Source organism: Balaenoptera acutorostrata, chromosome 20 (genome assembly GCF_949987535.1).
Source record: "Balaenoptera acutorostrata chromosome 20, mBalAcu1.1, whole genome shotgun sequence".
Lineage (NCBI taxonomy): Eukaryota > Metazoa > Chordata > Mammalia > Artiodactyla > Balaenopteridae > Balaenoptera > Balaenoptera acutorostrata.
This window is the reverse complement of record NC_080083.1, coordinates 10,047,123-10,065,539: the sequence shown is the minus strand read 5'-3', so window position 1 is coordinate 10,065,539 and position 18,417 is coordinate 10,047,123. Positions and strand designations below refer to the sequence as shown.

The 18,417-nt window shown below is 39.5% G+C and overlaps 1 long non-coding RNA gene across 4 annotated transcripts in view; it reads right to left on the bottom strand.

The window, feature by feature from the left end:
- Window positions 1-18,417, bottom strand: part of LOC103006516 (uncharacterized) — a 155,094-nt gene that overhangs the window by 31,125 nt on the left and 105,552 nt on the right. Inside the window, exon 5 of one of the 4 annotated variants that reach the window (XR_449683.3) lies at window positions 11,494-12,100. The exons of the other annotated variants lie outside the window; for them this stretch is intronic. This is a non-coding gene — a long non-coding RNA (uncharacterized LOC103006516). The remainder of the gene's footprint in view (window positions 1-11,493; window positions 12,101-18,417) is intronic. 4 annotated transcript variants of the gene reach the window in all.

Below are 18,417 nucleotides of genomic sequence, written 5' to 3'. Positions count from 1 at the left end.
ACACCTAAAGAAACTAGAGAAAGAAAAACAAACAAAACCCAAAGTTAGCAGAAGGAAAGAAATCATAAAGATCAGAGCAGAAATAAATGAAATAGAAACAAAGAAAACAATAGCAAAGATCAGTAAAACTAAAAGTTGGTTCTTTGAGAAGATAAACAAAATTGATAAGCCATTAGCCAGACTCATCAAGAAAAAGAGGGAGAGGACTCAAATCAATAAAATCAGAAATGAAAAAGGAGAAGTTACAACAGACACCGCAGAAATACAAAACATCCTAAGAGACTACTACAAGCAACTTTATGCCAATAAAATGGACAACCTGGAAGAAATGGACAAATTCTTAGAAAGGTATAACCTTCCAAGACTGAATCAGGAAGAAACAGAAAATATGAACAGACCAATCACAAGTAAAGAAATTGAAACTGTTATTAAAAATCTTCCAACAAACAAAAGTCCAGGACCAGATGGCTTCACAGGTGAATTCTATCAAACATTTAGAGAAGAGCTAACACCCATCCTTCTCAAACTCTTCCAGAAGATTGCAGAGGAAGGAACACTCCCAAACTCATTCTATGAGGCCACCATCACCCTGATACCAAAACCAGACAAAGACACTACAAAAAAAGAAAATTACAGACCAATATCACTGATGAATATAGATGCAAAAATCCTCAACAAAATACTAGCAAACAGAATCCAACAACACATTAAAAGGATCATACACCACGATCAAGTGGGATTTATCCCAGGGATGCAAGGATTCTTCAATATACGCAAATCAATCAATGTGATACACCATATTAACAAATTGAAGAATAAAAACCATATGATCATCTCAATAGATGCAGAAAAAGCTTTTGACAAAATTCAACACCCATTTCTGATAAAAACTCTCCAGAAAGTGGGCATAGGGGGAACCTACCTCAACATAATAAAGGCCATATATGACAAACCCACAGCAAACATCATTCTCAATGGTGAAAAACTGAAAGCATTTCCTCTAAGATCAGGAACAAGACAAGGATGTCCACTCTCACCACTATTATTCAACATAGTTTTGGAAGTCCTAGCCACGGCAATCAGAGAAGAAAAAGAAATAAAAGGAATACAAATTGGAAAAGAAGAAGTAAAACTGTCACTGTTTGCAGATGACATGATACTATACATAGAGAATCCTAAAACTGCCACCAGAAAACTGCTAGAGCTAATTAATGAATATGGTAAAGTTGCAGGTTACAAAATTAATGCACAGAAATCTCTTGCATTCCTATACACTAATGATGAAAAATCTGAAAGAGAAATTATGGAAACACTCCCATTTACCATTGCAACAAAAAGAATAAAATACCTAGGAATAAACCTACCTAGGGAGACAAAAGACCTGTATGCAGAAAACTATAAGACACTGATGAAAGAAATTAAAGATGATACCAACAGATGGAGAGATATACCATGTTCTTGGATTGGAAGAATCAACATTGTGAAAATGAGTATACTACCCAAAGCAATCTACAGATTCAATGCAATCCCTATCAAACTACCAATGGCATTTTTTACGGAGCTAGAACAAAGCATCTTAAAATTTGTATGGAGACACAAAAGACCCCGAATAGCCAAAGCAGTCTTGAGGCAAAAAAATGGAGCTGGAGGAATCAGACTCCCTGACTTCAGACTATACTACAAAGCTACAGTAATCAAGACAATATGGTACTGGCACAAAAACAGAAACATAGATCAATGGAACAAGATAGAAAGCCCAAAGATTAACCCACACACCTATGGTCAACTAATCTATGACAAAGGAGGCAAAGATATACAATGGAGAAAAGACAGTCTCTTCAATAAGTGGTGTTGGGAAAACTGGACAGCTACATGTAAAAGAATGAAATTAGAATACTCCCTAATACCATACACAAAAATAAACTCAAAATGGATTAGAGACCTAAATATAAGAGTGGACACTATAAAACTCTTAGAGGAAAACATAGGAAGAACACTCTTTGACATAAATCACAGCAAGATCTTTTTTGATCCACCTCCTAGAGTAATGGAAATAAAAACAAAAATAAACAAATGGGACCTAATGAAACTTCAAAGCTTTTGCACAGCAAAGGAAACCATAAACAAGATGAAAAGACAACCCTCAGAATGGGAGAAAATATTTGCAAATGAATCAACGGACAAAGGAATAATCTCCAAAATATATAAACAGCTCATTCAGCTCAATATCAAAGAAACAAACACCCCAATCCAAAAATGGGCAGAAGACCTAAATAGACATTTCTCCAAAGAAGACATACAGACGGCCACGAAGCACATGAAAAGATGCTCAACATCACTAATTATTAGAGAAATGCAAATCAAAACTACAATGAGGTATCACCTCACTCCTGTTAGAATGGGCATCATCAGAAAATCTACAAACAACAAATGCTGGAGAGGGTGTGGAGAAAAGGGAACCCTCTTGCACTGTTGGTGGGAATGTAAATTGATACAGCCACTATGGAGAACAATATGGAGGTTCCTTAAAAAACTAAAAATAGAATTACCATAGGACCCAGCAATCCCACTACTGGGCATATACCCAGAGAAAACCATAATTCAAAAAGACACATGCACCCGAATGTTCATTGCAGCACTATTTACAATAGCCAGGTCATGGAAGCAACCTAAATGCCCATCAACAGACGAATGGATAAAGAAGTTGTGGTACATATATACAATGGAATATTACTCAGCCATAAAAAGGAACGAAATTGAGTCATTTGTTGAGACGTGGATGGATCTAGAGACTGTCATACAGAGTGAAGTAAGTCAGAAAGAGAAAAACAAATATCGTATATTAATGCATGTATGTGGAACCTAGAAAAATGGTACAGATGAGCCAGTTTGCAGGGCAGAAGTTGAGACACAGATGTAGAGAATGGACATATGGACACCAAGGGGGGAAAACTGCGGTGAGGTGGGGATGGTGGTGTGCTGAATTGGGCGATTGGGATTGACATGTATACACTGATGTGTATAAAACTGATGCCTAATAAGAAACTGCAGTATAAAAAAACAAACAAAACAACTAATACTAAACTTTCATTGGGTTATTTGTATGGAAATATGTTAATATAAATGTTTCAGACATTACATGAAATTTCTAAAAATCTTATATTTGTATTTGTATGGAAATATGTTAAAAATAATAATAATAAAAATAAAAAAAAAAAAAAGAATTCGTAACAATCCTAAATGTATATGCACCTAAGAACAAGGATGCAAAATACAGTGAAGAGAAAACTGATACAACTGAAAGGATAAATGGACAAATCGACAATTATACTTGGAAATTTCACCTACTCCCCTCTCCATAATCAACAGAACACACAAATCAGGAGAACACAGAAAGTCAGCAAGGATACAGAAGACCTGAACAACACCATTAACCAACTTGACCTAATTGACATTTATAGAACACGCCAATTAGGCATCAGAACAGCATCAGAACAACACTTTCCATGTACACACTGAAAATTCACCAAGACGGATTATATTTTGGGCCATGCAAGAAACCTTAACAAATTTAAAATAATTGAAAATCATACAAAGCATGTCTCTGACCATAATGGAATTAAACTAGAAATCTGTAACAGAAAGATATCTGAAAAATCCCCCAAATATTTGGAAATTAAAACACACTTGTAAATTGTTCCTGAGTCAGGAAAACTATCTCAGTGGAAATTAGAAAATAAAAGAAACAAAAATACAACATATCAAAACCTCTATGAGGCATTAGAGCAGTGCTTAGCGGCATTGGTTGCTAGTAACTGTTTAATAATAGGCTCTCTGGAAGGGGAAAGACGCCCTACTGCATAGTATTTCTGACTTCTGTGGTGTAAATACTCCCACTCCAGCTGATTTCAAGGTGACATCACTGAACACAAGGTTGGGTAGAGGTGGGCACAATTGAGTCTCACGGCTCCAGGTCACAAGTGCCTGAAGGGAAATTGTAGCATTAAATACTTATATTAGAAAAGATGAAAGCTCTCAAATTTAAAAAAATCTAGCTTTGCATTTAGAAAATGAAAAAGAGCAAATTAAACCCAAAACAAGCAGAAGGAAGGAAATAATAAAGAGCAGAAATCAGTGAAATCAAAAATAGAAAAAAAAAAATCAGTGAAACCAAGAGCTGGTTCTTTGCAAAGATCAATAAATCAACAAACCTCTCGTCATGACCAAGAAAAAGAGACAAGTGACAAACTGCCAATATCAGAAATGGAAATGGAGAGATCACTATAGACTCTACTCACATTAAAAGGATAATAAAGGAATATTATGAACAATTATACCATGTATTTGACAACTCAGATGAAATGGACTAACTACTTGAAAGACTTGAACTACCAAAACTCAAGAAGAAATAGATAACTTGAATAGTTCTATATTAAAGAGGGTTCTGGACCCAATTCCAGCATGGGGGTGGGAGGGTTTTTCCATATCGACAATTCTCCGACACTAGCTGGGTGTCCTAAAATTCAATACAATTCTGACACTATCTACCTGGAGATAGCATCAGATCCCACATGTTAAGAGTTCAGTCTTTTTTTTTTTTTTTTTTTTGGCCACACTTGTGGGATCTTAGTTCCCTGACCAGGGATCAAACCCAGGCCTATGGCAGTGAAAGTGTGGAGTCCTAACCACTGGACCACTAGGGAAGTCCCGAAAGTTCAGTCTTACAAGACTGCCTCTCCCCACGTACCCCCTTGCCCCCATGCACCCCACCCCCGCCCCCATGCACACATGTGTGCACACACTTACCCACCTACCCACACACACACACTTCAGATGCCAGTTGCAAGTCCAGGTTATCAATTGTGCTTCTAACCAACTGGCTATAGATGGGAGGTTCCAACGACGCCCTCCTTGGATTCAATTAACTTGCTAGAGAGGCTCATAGAACTCAGAGAAACATTTTACTTACTAGACCACTGGTTTATTGTAAAGGGACATTACTCAGGAACAGCCAGCTAGAAGAGATGCATAGGGGAAGGTATGGGGAAAGGGCTCAGAGCTTCCAGGCTCCCTCTGAATGTACCACTCTCCCCAAATCTCTATGTGTTCACTAACCCGGAAGCTCTCTCGATCCTTTTGGGTTTTTATGGAGGCTTCATTACATAGTCATGAGACTGAGTCCCCCTAAAACCAAGTTCCTCTGCCGAGTTTATGATTAGCCTCTCTATCCAAAACTTTATTCCTTTTCTTGTCCCACACATGTTCTCCCTCAAGATTGAGGAGGATCAAAGAAAAGGGGGGACTGTGACTGAGCAGGACCTTATGGGGTCTTCCCATGACAGATTCCGCCCCCCCCCACCATGTCCTCCACCTGCCTCTTGTTTGTAGAAAATCTTTAGCTGCCTAGGCCTTACCTGAGTTCCAAAGAACAAATTTAATCAGACGTGAGAAAATGCAGAGACAGAGGAAAACAGTTAAGCAAGACAAAATAATAATAGTTTACCCATTAAACAAAGTCAAGGACCTTTAGTACCTCCTCAAGGGATAGACAGTATTCTGAGGCATATCCTTGAGCCGTTTTGCAGATACTGAAACCCCCACCAGGTGGAAGAAGTTAACTGCACGCTGACCACAAGCACACAGACCTCAGACAGGTTGGAACCAGAAGCTTAATGATGTTGACTCCCAATTACCTCACCACCAACCAGTCAGAAGAGTGTCCATGAGTTGATCATGCATCTCACAACCCTCTCCTTTACCCTATCTTTAAAAACCCTTCCCTGAAATCCAACAGGGAGTTTGGGTCTTTTGAGAATTAGTGGCCTGGACTCCTTGTTTGGCCTTAACAATAAATGCTGCACTTTCCTTCACCACAACCTGGTGTCAGTGGACTGGCTTTATTGCACACAGGTGAGCAAAGTTTGGCTTGGTAACAGCCACAGTCGATTAAATCATTAGCCTTTGGTGATTGATCCAACCTCCAGCCCCTCTCCCCTCCCCAGAGGTCAGGTGAGTTGGATGGAAATTCCAACACTCTAATTACATAGTCAGCTTCTCCAGCGACCAGCTCCCATCCTTAGGTGCTATCCAAAAAAGTCACCTTATTAACATAGCAAAAAACACCTTATTGCTCTCATCACTTAGGAAATTCCAAGCGTTCTAGAAGCTCTGTGCCAGAAATGGGGATGAAGACCAAATACATATTTCTTATTAAAAATCACAATATTACATATATCAAAGAAATTGAATTTATAGTTAAAAACCTTCCAACAACAAAAACTCCAGGTACAGACAGTTCTGCTACCAAACATTTTGGGGGAGAAATAATACCAGTTCTACACAATATCTTTGGAAAACAGAAGAGGGGAGAATACTTCCCCTTTCATTTGATGAGGCCAGCCTTACCGTATTACTGAAGCCAGGTAAAGATGTTGAACCAGGTTCGTTCTCCGACGCACAGCAAGCCAAACACTGAGATGCCGAGGTTTGCAGCAGAGGAAGGACTTATTCACAGGGCAGCCAAACGAAGAGAACAAATCTCAAACCCGCCTCCCTGAATGCAAGAGGCTCAGGGTATTTATAGGATAAAGCTGGTGGGTGGGGAGCATGGGGAGCATGGAGAAAGGTGATTGGAGCTAACAAAAAGGTGAAACAATTGTTCTGCGCAGGTGCAATGAACCTACATGCTTCTTCATGGGACCCATGTCCAGAAAGTGGCAGCGACAGCATGTTCTCAGGGTGGAGCTCCTGGCCCTCTGACTTCAAAAGGTTATCGGACATTCGCACATGCCCAGGTAGGGGATCGGTAGTTCCAATCAGTCTTAACTAGCTCAAGCTGGAACTGGACACAGCTGACTCCAAGTTTCTGAAAAAACAACTTGGGCAAACACCTTATTGTTTAGGCTACGTGATGCTTGGAGGACATGCAAATTTTTGCAAAAACAATTAAAGTGAGCCTGATCAGTGAAGGCAGTTTACAAGTTTAATGGATCTAACTGATGATTGCCCTCAGTTTCAAAGACATAACAAGAAAGAAAAACTGCAAACCAATGTCCCCCATGAACACAGAGGGGAAAATCTGTAACAATACATTATCAAATCGAATTCAGCAGCATGTAAAAAATGTAATAATCACATCCAAGAGGAGTTCATCCTGGGAATGCAAGGCTGGTATATACAGTTGAAAATCAATCAATGAAATTTACCATCTTAAGAGTAAAGAAAAAAATTCATGTGATCATCTCAATACATGAAGAAAAGGCATGTGACGATATCCATTCATGATAACAATCAGCAAAATATGAATAGAAGGGAACTTCCTCAACCTGATGAAGTTGAAAACCTACAACTAACATCATATTTAATCATGAAATACTGAATGCTTTTCCCCAACATCAGGCACAAGTGAAAGTTGTCCATTCTCACTGCTCGTATTCAACATCACTGGAAGTTTTAGCCAGTGCAACAATGCAAGAAAATAAATAAAAGATACACTGATTGGAAAGGAAGAAATAAAATTGTCCTCATTTCCATTCGATATGATTATCTACATAGAAAATTCAAAGAATCTACAAAAAAGCTCCTGCAACTAATAAGTATGCCTTTCAAGACTGCACGATGCATGATCAATATACAAAAGTTAATTGTATGTCTATATAGTAGCAATGAACAATTGGAATGTGAAATAAGAAAGAACAATTTGCGGGCTTCCCAGGTGGCGCAGTGGTTGAGAATCTGCCTGCCAATGCAGGGGACACGGGTTCGAGCCCTGGTCTGGGAAGATCCCATATGCCACGCAGCGACTAGGCCCGTGAGCCACAATTCCTGAGCCTGCGCGTCTGGAGCCTGTGCTCCGCAACGAGAGAGGCCGCGACAGTGAGAGGCCCGTGCACCGTGATGAAGAGTGGCCCCCACTTGCCGCAAATGGAGAAAGCCCTCGCACAGAAACGAAGACCCAACACAGCCATAAATATAAAAATAAATAAAAAAAAAAAAGAAAGAACAATTTGCAACCACACCAGAAAAAAGAAATACTTAGTAGGTATAAATCTAACAAAATATGTACATGATCTCTATGCTGGAATCTATAGAATACTAATGAAAGAAATCAAAGCAGACCAAATAAATGGAGAGATATACTTTGTTCATGGATTGGAAGACTCAATAATGTTAAATATCAATTCTCCTCAATATATCTATAGATTCATGCAATCCCAATTTTAAAAAACAGCAGAAATTTTTGTTAGTAATTTTTGTCAGTATCAATAAGCAGATTCTACAATGTATAGCAAAAGGAAAAAGGAAATAGAATAGCTAAAACAGTTTTGGGAATGAAGAACAAAGTTTCAAGACTCATGCTACTTGATTTCAAGACTTTCTATTAAGCTGCAGTAATCAAGTCAGTGTGGTATTGGCCGAAAGATAAAATCATAGAATAAAATAGGTTGTCCAAAAATAGACACAAATATGGTTAGCTGAGTTTTGGCAAAGATGCAAAGGCAATTCAATTGAGAAAAAAAATACTTTTCAAGAAGAGGTGCTGGAACACCATTTCCATATGCAATCCACAGGTAAAAAAAAAAAAAAAAAAATCAACCTTGGCCCATTCCTCACACTTCATACAAAAATTAACTTGGAATAGATCACAGACCTAAATATAAAATGTGAAAAAATAGGAATTCCCTGGTGGTCCAGTGCTTAGGACTTGGCACTTTCACTGCCATGGGCCCAGGTTCAATCCCGGGTCAAGAACTAAGATCCTGCAAGCCACGTGGTGTGGCCAAAAAAAAAAAAAAAAATGAAAGAGTAAAACTTCCAGAAGAAAACATAGGAGAGAATCTTTATGACCTTTTGTTAGGCACAGGCAAACACAATCTGTAAAAGAGAAAAAAAAAGTTTACCTCCTCATAATTAAAAACTTCTTCTCTGCTGAAAACACTGTTAAGAGATGAAAAGACATCCTCACTTCCTGAGACCTTGTTGGGAGAAAGTATTTGCAAATCACATACCTTAAAAGGTCTTATATCTAGAATACATAAATTACTCCCAAAACAACAATGAGAAAACAAGAAACTCAATAAAAAATGGGCAATAGGGCTTCCCTGGTGGTGCAGTGGTTGAGAATCTGCCTGCCAATGCAGGGGACACGGGTTCGAGCCCTGGTCTGGGAAGATCCCACATGCCGCAGAGCAACTAAGCCCGTGCGCCACAACTACTGAGCCTGCGCGTCTGGAGCCTGTGCTTCGCAACAAGAGAGGCCGTGATAGTGAGAGGCCCGCGCACCGCGATGAAGAGTGGCCCCCGTTTGCCACAACTAGAGGAAGCCCTCGCACAGAAACGAAGACCCAACACAGCCAAAAAATAAATAAATAAATAAATAATTTTAAAAAAAATGGGCAATAGTTTGAAAAGATACTTCCCCAAAAAAGATATACAAGTGTCAAATAAGGACATGAACAGATGCTCATTATAATTAATCATTAGCAAAATGTAAATTAAAAGCACAATGGCATACTTCTATACACCTACTAGAATGGCCAACACTCCCCCGCCACAAGTCACCCCGTCTCCCCGAAGCTGTACTGGCAAAGATGCACAGCAACTGGAACTCTCATACATTGCTAGTGAGAGGCTGAATCTACAAAAGGACAATGGCCAGAATCATATAAAGAAACAGAGCCATGACCTACAACCACTGGAGCAACCAGCCAGAGATGTTAAACCACACCTGTGAAGCAACCAGTCTAGAAAGCCAACCCACAACCTCTGCAGTAGTTGGCCCCAAACGGTCAGGACTTGGTCAATAACCGCCAGCTTCCCTAATTTTTGCCCCTGCTTCCAATTTAGGACCAACCAGAGAAAGATATACGGGCTCCCTTAACCAATCACATAGGACGCCCCACTTCTAGTTAGCTCGGGCCTACAGCCTTTGCAAGGCCAACAGCCTCCAATCAGGAAATACCTGAAGCCATCCCTTTTTTCCATTGTAAAGCTTTTGAGCTACCCCGCCTGCCAAACACAAGTGATACTGGCTGACTCCCTTGCCATATAGTAAGCTCTGAGTAAACAACCTCTGTTTGCTCTCATATGGGCGATCTTTGTTTATTTCCCCACTGGTGGGAATGCAAATTTTCATGGCCTAGAGAAATCCACAAGGTTCCACAAATTTCTGTGGAAGTCTTCAGACTAGTAGTCTCACTATAACTCTGGCCTCTAATCCCAGCTCCCAACATTGTGTCTCTGAATGGTCATTGAATAAACTTAGATGCAAAATTCGGTTCACATCAGATCACATCACATCAAATATTTCATAACATTTATGAAAGGTCCAGAAGGTTTAATGGAGGAAACACATCATGCAGCACAGAGCATTCAGCAATCTCTTTGCCCTCCCATATCCTGCTACATTTCTCCCACGACAGTTAGGAGCAATATTTATAATGAATTAAATTACACAGCTGGGGGACTTCCCTGGTGGCTCAGTGGTTAAGAATCCTCCTGCAAATGCAGCGGCACGGGTTAGAGCCCTGGTCTGGGAAGATCGCACATGCTGCAGAGCAACTAAGCCCGTGCACTACAACTACTGAGCCTGCACTCTAGAGCCCGCAAGCCACAACTACTGAAGCCCACATGCCACAACTACTGAAGCCCGTGAGCCGAGAGCCCATGCTCCGCAACAATAGAAGCCCCCAAAATGAGAAGCCTGCGTGCCGCAACGAAGAGTAGCCCCCGCTCGTCGCAACTAGAGAAAAGCCCGCATGCAGCAACAAAGACCCCATGCAGCTAAAAATAAATAAATAAATAATAAAATAAATAGATAAACAAAAACCTTGAGGATATTTTTTTAAAAATTACACAGCTGGGTCCCACTTTGATGGAATAACACTTGTAAAATACACTGTTAACATATGTTAAGGTCCTTATACTTCCTTCCACAATTTCAGCTGGCCCTACTATACTGGAGCCTCAGTTTTGGAGTTTTGAGTTCCAAAAGCCTGGACGTAAAGGGATAGGGAATGACTCCTGTGCATAGATGATGGCTGTGGGAAAAGACAAGCCATGCCTGTACCTTTGATTGCAGCCAACGGGTCACCTACTGACTGTTTGCCCTAAAACCCTGCTTAGCCCCTGTCTGAAATATCTCACATGGGTGGCCCTTCTTACTACATCAATGTTATTTGTTAATTGCTTTGCTGATTGATCAGTTTTCTAATAGCACTTCCATGGACTTGGTTCAGTCTTCTATCTTTTTCAACACTTGGAGTTTCACTCTGCAGCCAACTAGATGGGCAAGGTTGGTAGCTGGTGCTAATAAGGGAGGAATGTATATGAGTAAGGACTAATTTTGTAAGTGGTCAGTTCATCATGAATACTTTCTGGCTTTACATAAGCTTATGAGTTTGGGGATTCAGAAAATAAGTATGTGGACCATATGAGTTATTTATTGCTACATTATCATTACCTCAGTGGCTTAGGGCAACAAACACTTATTACCTCATACAATTTCTGAGAGTCAGGTGGTTCTAGCTCAGGTCTCTCATGAGGTTTCAGTCAAGGTGTTGGCTGGGGCTGTAGTCATCTTAAGGCTTAACTGGGGCTGGAGGAACTCACTCACATGGCTCTTGGCTGGAGGTCTGTTTTTCACTGGCTTGTGGCAGGAGAGCTCAGTTTATTGCCATGTGGAGTGCTCCATAGAGTTTCTTTTCTTTTTTTTTTTAAATAAATAAATTTATTTATTTATTTATTTATTTATTTTTGGCTGCGTTGGGTCTTCAGGTTTCCTCTAGTTGCGGTGAGTGGGAGCTACTTTTCATTGTGGTGCGCGGGCTTCTCATTGCGGTGGCTTCTCTTGTTGCGGAGCACAGGCTCTAGGCGTGCGGGCTTCAGTAGTTGTGGCTCGTGGGCTCTAGAGCACAGGCTCAGCAGTTATGGCGTACAGGCTTAGCCGTTCTGTGGCATGTGGGATCTTCACAGACCAGGGCTCTAAATTGTGTGCCCTGCATTGGCAGGCGGATTCTTAACCACTGCGCCACCAGGGAAGTCCTACAGAGTTTCTTAATTGTCCTCATGACATAACAGCTGACTTCTCCCAGAAAAGCAGCTGAAGAGACACAGAGAGAAGGAGAGAAGGGGAGAGAGAGAGGGAGATGTCTTTTAGCTTCAGAAGTCATATACCATCACTTCTGCCATAGTCTATTGGTTACAAAGACCAACCTTGATACAGTTTGGGAGGAGACTATGCAAGGGCATGAATACCATGAGTTGTGGGTCCCTGGGGACTGTTCTGGAGACTGGCTACCACTGTATGCCCTCTGGCCCCCAATGATTCATATTCCTTACACATGCCAAATACACTCATCCCCTGTCAGGGCACCCCAAAGTCTAATCCCATTATAGCATCAGCCTGAAGTCCAGAATTTCATCAGCTAAATCAGGTCCAGGTATAGATGAGGTTTCTCAAGTATATACTCTATTTTATTTTTAATAAATTTATGTATTTATTTTTTAATTTTTGGCTGCGTTGGGTCTTCATTGCTGTGCATGGGCTTTCTCTAGTTGTGGCAAGCGGGGGCTACTCTTCATTGTGGTGCATGGGCTTCTCATTTTGGGGGTTTCTCTTGTTGCGGAGCACAGGCCCTAGGCGCAGGGGTTTCAGTAGTTGTGGCACACAGGCTCAGTAGTTGTGGCACACGGGCTGTAGAGCACAGGCTCAGTAGTTGTGGCACACAGGCTTAGTTGCTCCGTGGCATTTGGGATCTTCCCGGACCAGGGATCGAACCTGTGTCCCCTGCACTGGCAGGCAGATTCTTAACCACTGCGTCACCAGGGAAGTCCCTCAAGTATATATTCTTAAGTACAGTTTCTCCAGTGAAATTCCTCTTCTTCTGAAGACCTGTGAACTAAAGAGAAAGTCATCTGCCTCGCTCCCCCACCATACAGTGGTGGGCTAGGCATAGGATAACATACTCATTCCTATTCAAAAAGCAGGGAGAGGGCAGACAGCAGAAGCAAGAAGAACTACAGTCCTGCAGCCTGTGGAACAAAAACCACATTCACAGAAAGATAGACAAGATGAAAAGGCAGAGGGCTATGTACCAGATGAAGGAACAAGAAAAAACCCCAGAAAAACAACTAAATGAAGTGGAGATAGGCAACCTTCCAGAAAAAGAATTCAGAATAATGATAGTGAAGATGATCCAGGACCTCGGAATAAGAATGGAGGCAAAGATCGAGAAGATTCAAGAAGTGTTTAACAAAGACCTAGAAGAATTAAAGAACAAACAAACAGAGATGAACAATACAATAGCTGAAATGAAAAATACACTAGAAGGAGTCAATAGCAGAATAACTGAGGCAGAAGAACGGATAAGTGACCTGGAAGACAGAATGGTGGAATTCACTGTTGCAGAAGAGAATAAAGAAAAAAGAATGAAAAGAAATGAAGACAGCCTAAGAGACCTCTGGGACAACATTAAACGCAACAACATTCGCATTATAGGGGTCCCAGAAGGAGAAGAGAGAGAGAAAGGACCAGAGAAAATATTTGAAGAGATTATAGTTGAAAACTTCCCTAACATGGGAAAGGAAATAGCCACCCAAGTCCAGGAAGCGCAGACAGTCCCATACAGGATAAACCCAAGGAGAAACACACCAAGACACATAGTAATCAAACTGGCAAAAATTAAAGACAAAGAAAAATTATTGAAAGCAGCAAGGGAAAAACGACAAATAACATACAAGGGAACTCCCATAAGGTTAACAGCTGATTTCTCAGCAGAAACTCTACAAGCCAGAAGGGAGTGGCATGATATACTTAAAGTGATGAAAGGGAAGAACCTACAACCAAGATTACTCTACCCGGCAAGGATCTCATTCAGATTCGATGAAGAAATCAAAAGCTTTACAGATGAGCAAAAGCTAAAAGAATTCAGCACCACCAAACCAGCCCTACAACAAATGCTAAAGGAACTTCTCTAAGTGGGAAACACAAGAGGAGAAAAGGACCTACACAAACAAACCCAAAACAATTAAGAAAATGGTCATAGGAACATACATATTGATAATTACCTTAAAAGGGAATGGATTAAGTGCTCCAACCAAAAGACACAGGCTTGCTGAATGGATACAAAAACAAGACCCATATATATGCTGTCTACAAGAGACCCACTTCAGACCTAGGGACACATACAGACTGAAAGTGAGGGGATGGAAAAAGATATTCCATGCAAATGGAAATCAAAAGAAAGCTGGAGTAGCAATACTCATATCAGATAAAATAGATTTTAAAATAAAGAATGTTACAAGAGACAAGGAAGGACACTACATAATGATCAAGGGATCAAGCCAAGAAGAAGATATAACAATTATAAACATATATGCACCCAACATAGGAGCACCTCAATACATAAGGCAACTTGCTAACAGCTATAAAAGAGGACATCCACAGTAACACAATAATAGTGGGGGACTTTAACACCTCACTTACACCAATGGACAGATAATCCAAACAGAAAATTAATAAGGAAACCCAAGCTTTAAAGGACACAATAGACCAGATAGATTTAATTGATATTTATAGGACATTCCATCCAAAAACAGCAGATTACACTTTCTTCTCAAGTGCGCACGGAACATTCTCCAGGATAGATCACATCTTGGGTCACAAATCAAGCCTCAGTAAATTTAAGAAAATTGAAATCATATCAAGCATCTTTTCTGACCACAACGCTATGAGATTAAAAATCAATTACAGGGAAAAAAACGTAAAAAATACAAACACTTGGAGGCTAAACAACACGCTACTAAATAACCAAGAGACCACTGAAGATATCAAAGAGGAAATCAAAAAATACCTAGAGACAAATGACAATGAAAACACGACGATTCAAAACCTATGGGATGCAGCAAAAGCAGTTCTAACAGGGAAGTTTATAGCAATACAAGCCTACCTCAAGAAACAAGAAACATCTCAAATAAACAATCTAACCTTACACCTAAAGGAACTAGAGAAAGAAGAACAAACAAAGCCCAAAGTTAGCAGAAGGAATGAAATCATAAAGATCAGAGCAGAAATAAATGAAATAGAAACAAAGAAAACAATTGCAAAGATCAATAAAACTAAAAGCTGGTTCTTTGAGAAGATAAACAAAATTGATAAGCCATTAGCCAGACTCATCAAGAAAAAGAGGGAGAGGACTCAAATCAATAAAATTAGAAATGAAAAAGGAGAAGTTACAATAGACACCGCAGAAATACAAATCATCCTAAGAGACTACTACAAGCAACTCTATGCCAATAAAATGGACAACCTGGAAGAAATGGACAAATTCTCAGGAAGGTATAACCTTCCAAGACTGAACCAGGAAGAAATAGAAAATATGAACAGACCAATCACAAGTCATGAAATAGAAACTGTGATTAAAAATCTTCCAACAAATGTAAGTCCAGGACCAGATGGCTTCACAGGTAAATTCTAACAAACATTTAGAGAAGAGCTAACACGCATCCTTCTCAAACTCTTCCAAAAACTTGCAGAGGAAGAAACACTCCCAAACTCATTTTACGAAGCCACCATCACCCTGATACCAAAACCAGACAAAGATACTACAAAAAAAGAAAATTACAGACCAATATCACTGATAAATATAGATGCAAAAATCCTCAACAAAATACTAGCAAACAGAATCCAACAACACATTAAAAGGATCATACACCACGATCAAGTGGGATTTATCTCAGGGATGCAAGGATTCTTCAGTATATGCAAATCAATCAATGTGATACACCATATTAACAAATTGAAGAATAAAAACCAGATGATCATCTCAATAGATGCAGAAAAGGCTTTTGACAAAATTCAACACCCATTTATGATAAAAACACTCCAGAAAGTGGGTATAGAGGGAACCTACCTTAACATAATAAAGGCCACATACGACAAACCCACAGCAAACATCATTCTCAATGGTGAAAAACTGAGAGCATTTCCTCTAAGATCAGGAACGAGACAAGGATGTCCACTCTCACCACTATTATTCAACATAGTTTTGGAAGTCCTAGCCATGGCAATCAGAGAAGAAAAAGAAATAAAAGGAATCCAAATTGGAAAAGAAGAAGTAAAACTGTCACTGTTTGCAGATGACCTGATACTATACATAGAGAATCCTAAAGATACCAGCAGAAAACTAGTGGAGCTAATCAATGAATTTGGTAAAGTTGCAGGATACAAAATTAATGCACAGAAATCTCCTGCATTCCTATACACTAATGATGAAAAATCCGAAAGAGAAATTAAGGAAACACTCCCATTTACCATTGCAACAAAAAGAATAAAATACCTAGGAATAAACCTACCTAGGGAGACAAAAGACCTGTATGCAGAAAACTATAAGACACTGATGAAAGAAATTAAAGATGATACCAACAGATGGAGAGATATACCATGTTCTTGGATTGGAAGAATCAATATTGTGAAAATAACTATACTACCCAAAGCAACCTATAGATTCAATGCAATCCCTATCAAATTACCAATGGCATTTTTTACAGAAGAAGAACAAAAAATCTTAAAATTTGTATGGAGACACAAAAACCCTGAGTAGCCAAAGCGGTATTGAGGGAAAAAAATGGAGCTGGAGGAATCAGACTCCCTGACCTCAGACTATACTACAAAGCTACAGTAATCAAGACAATATGGTACTGGCACAAAAACAGAAATATAGATCAATGGAACAGGATAGAAAGCCCAGAGATAAACCCAGGCAGCTGTGGTCAGCTAATCTATGACAAAGGAGGCAAGGACATACAATAGAGAAAAGACAGTCTCTTCAATAAGTGGTGCTGGGAAAACTGGACAGCTACATGTAAAAGAATGAAATTAGAATATTCCCTAACACCATACACAAAAATAAACTCAAAATGGATTAGAGACCTAAATGTAAGGCCAGACACTATAAAACTCTTAGAGGAAAACATAGGAAAACACTCTTAATCACAGCAAGATCTTTTTTGATCCACCTCCTAGAGTAATGGAAATAAGAACAAAAATAAACACATGGGACCTAATGAAACTTAAAAGTTTTTGCACAGCAAAGGAAACCATAAACAAGATGAAAAGACAACCCTCAGAATGGGAGAAAATATTTGCAAACGAATCAACGGACAAAGGATTAATCTCCAAAATATATTAACAGCTCATGCAGCTCAATATTAAAATAACAAACTAACCCAATCAAAAAATGGGCAGAAGACCTAAATAGACACTTCTCCAAAGAAGACATACAGATGGCCAAGAAGCACATGAAAAGCTGCTCAACATCACTAATTATTAGAGAAATGCAAATCAAAACTACAATGAGGTATCACCTCACACCAGTTAGAATGGGCATCTTCAGAAAATCTACAAACAACAAATGCTGGAGAGGGTGTGGAGAAAAGGGAACCCTCTTGCACTGTTGGTGGGCATGTAAATTGATACAGCAACTACGGAGAACAGTATGGAGGTTCCTTAAAAAACTAAAAATCGAATTACCATATGACCCAGCAATCCCACTACTAGGCATATACCCAGAGAAAACCGTAATTCAAAAAGACACATGCATCCCAATGTTCACTGCAGTACTATTTACAATAGCCAGGTCATGGAAGCAACCTAAATGCCCATCGACAGATGAATGGATAAAGAAGATGTGGTACATATATATGATGGAATATTATCCAGCCATAAAAAGGAACGAAATTGGGTCATTTGTAGAGACGTGGATGGATCTAGAGACTGTCATACAGAGTGAAGTAAGTCAGAAAGAGAAAAACAAATATCGTATATTAACGCATGTATGTGGAACCTAGGAAAATGGTACAGATGAACCGGTTTGCTGGGCAGAAATTGAGACACAGATGTATAGAACAAATGTATGGACACCAAGGGGGGAAAGTGGTGGTGGGGTGGTGGTGGTGGTGGTGGTGTGATGAATTGGGAGATTGGGATTGACATATATACACTAATATGTATTAAATGGAAAACTAATAAGAACCTGCTGTATAAAAAAATAAATAAAATAAAATTCAAAAATTCAAGAAAATAAAAGGGGGGGAAATAGCCCGGGTTGCTTTATGTTTTACCTCTCAAAGTTAAAACGGCATCTAATCTACCTGCAAGTTACTGTGAATGACTTTTGGGTGTCTTCCTAACTCTTCAATCACACTTTTAACCTGTAAGAAAATTATTAGGTTTGTGCTATTTCTACAGATGATGACTTTTATCCACTATATTTTGATTTTTCTGAATTTCATTTAGAAAAGAAAGTTTGAACTTCGGTTTCAGGGCTTCCCTTATAGCCACACTCGATCACAGTTAAGGCTTTTATGATAGCATTTATAGTCTTGAATTTTTTTCAAGATTAAATTTTTGAGATTACA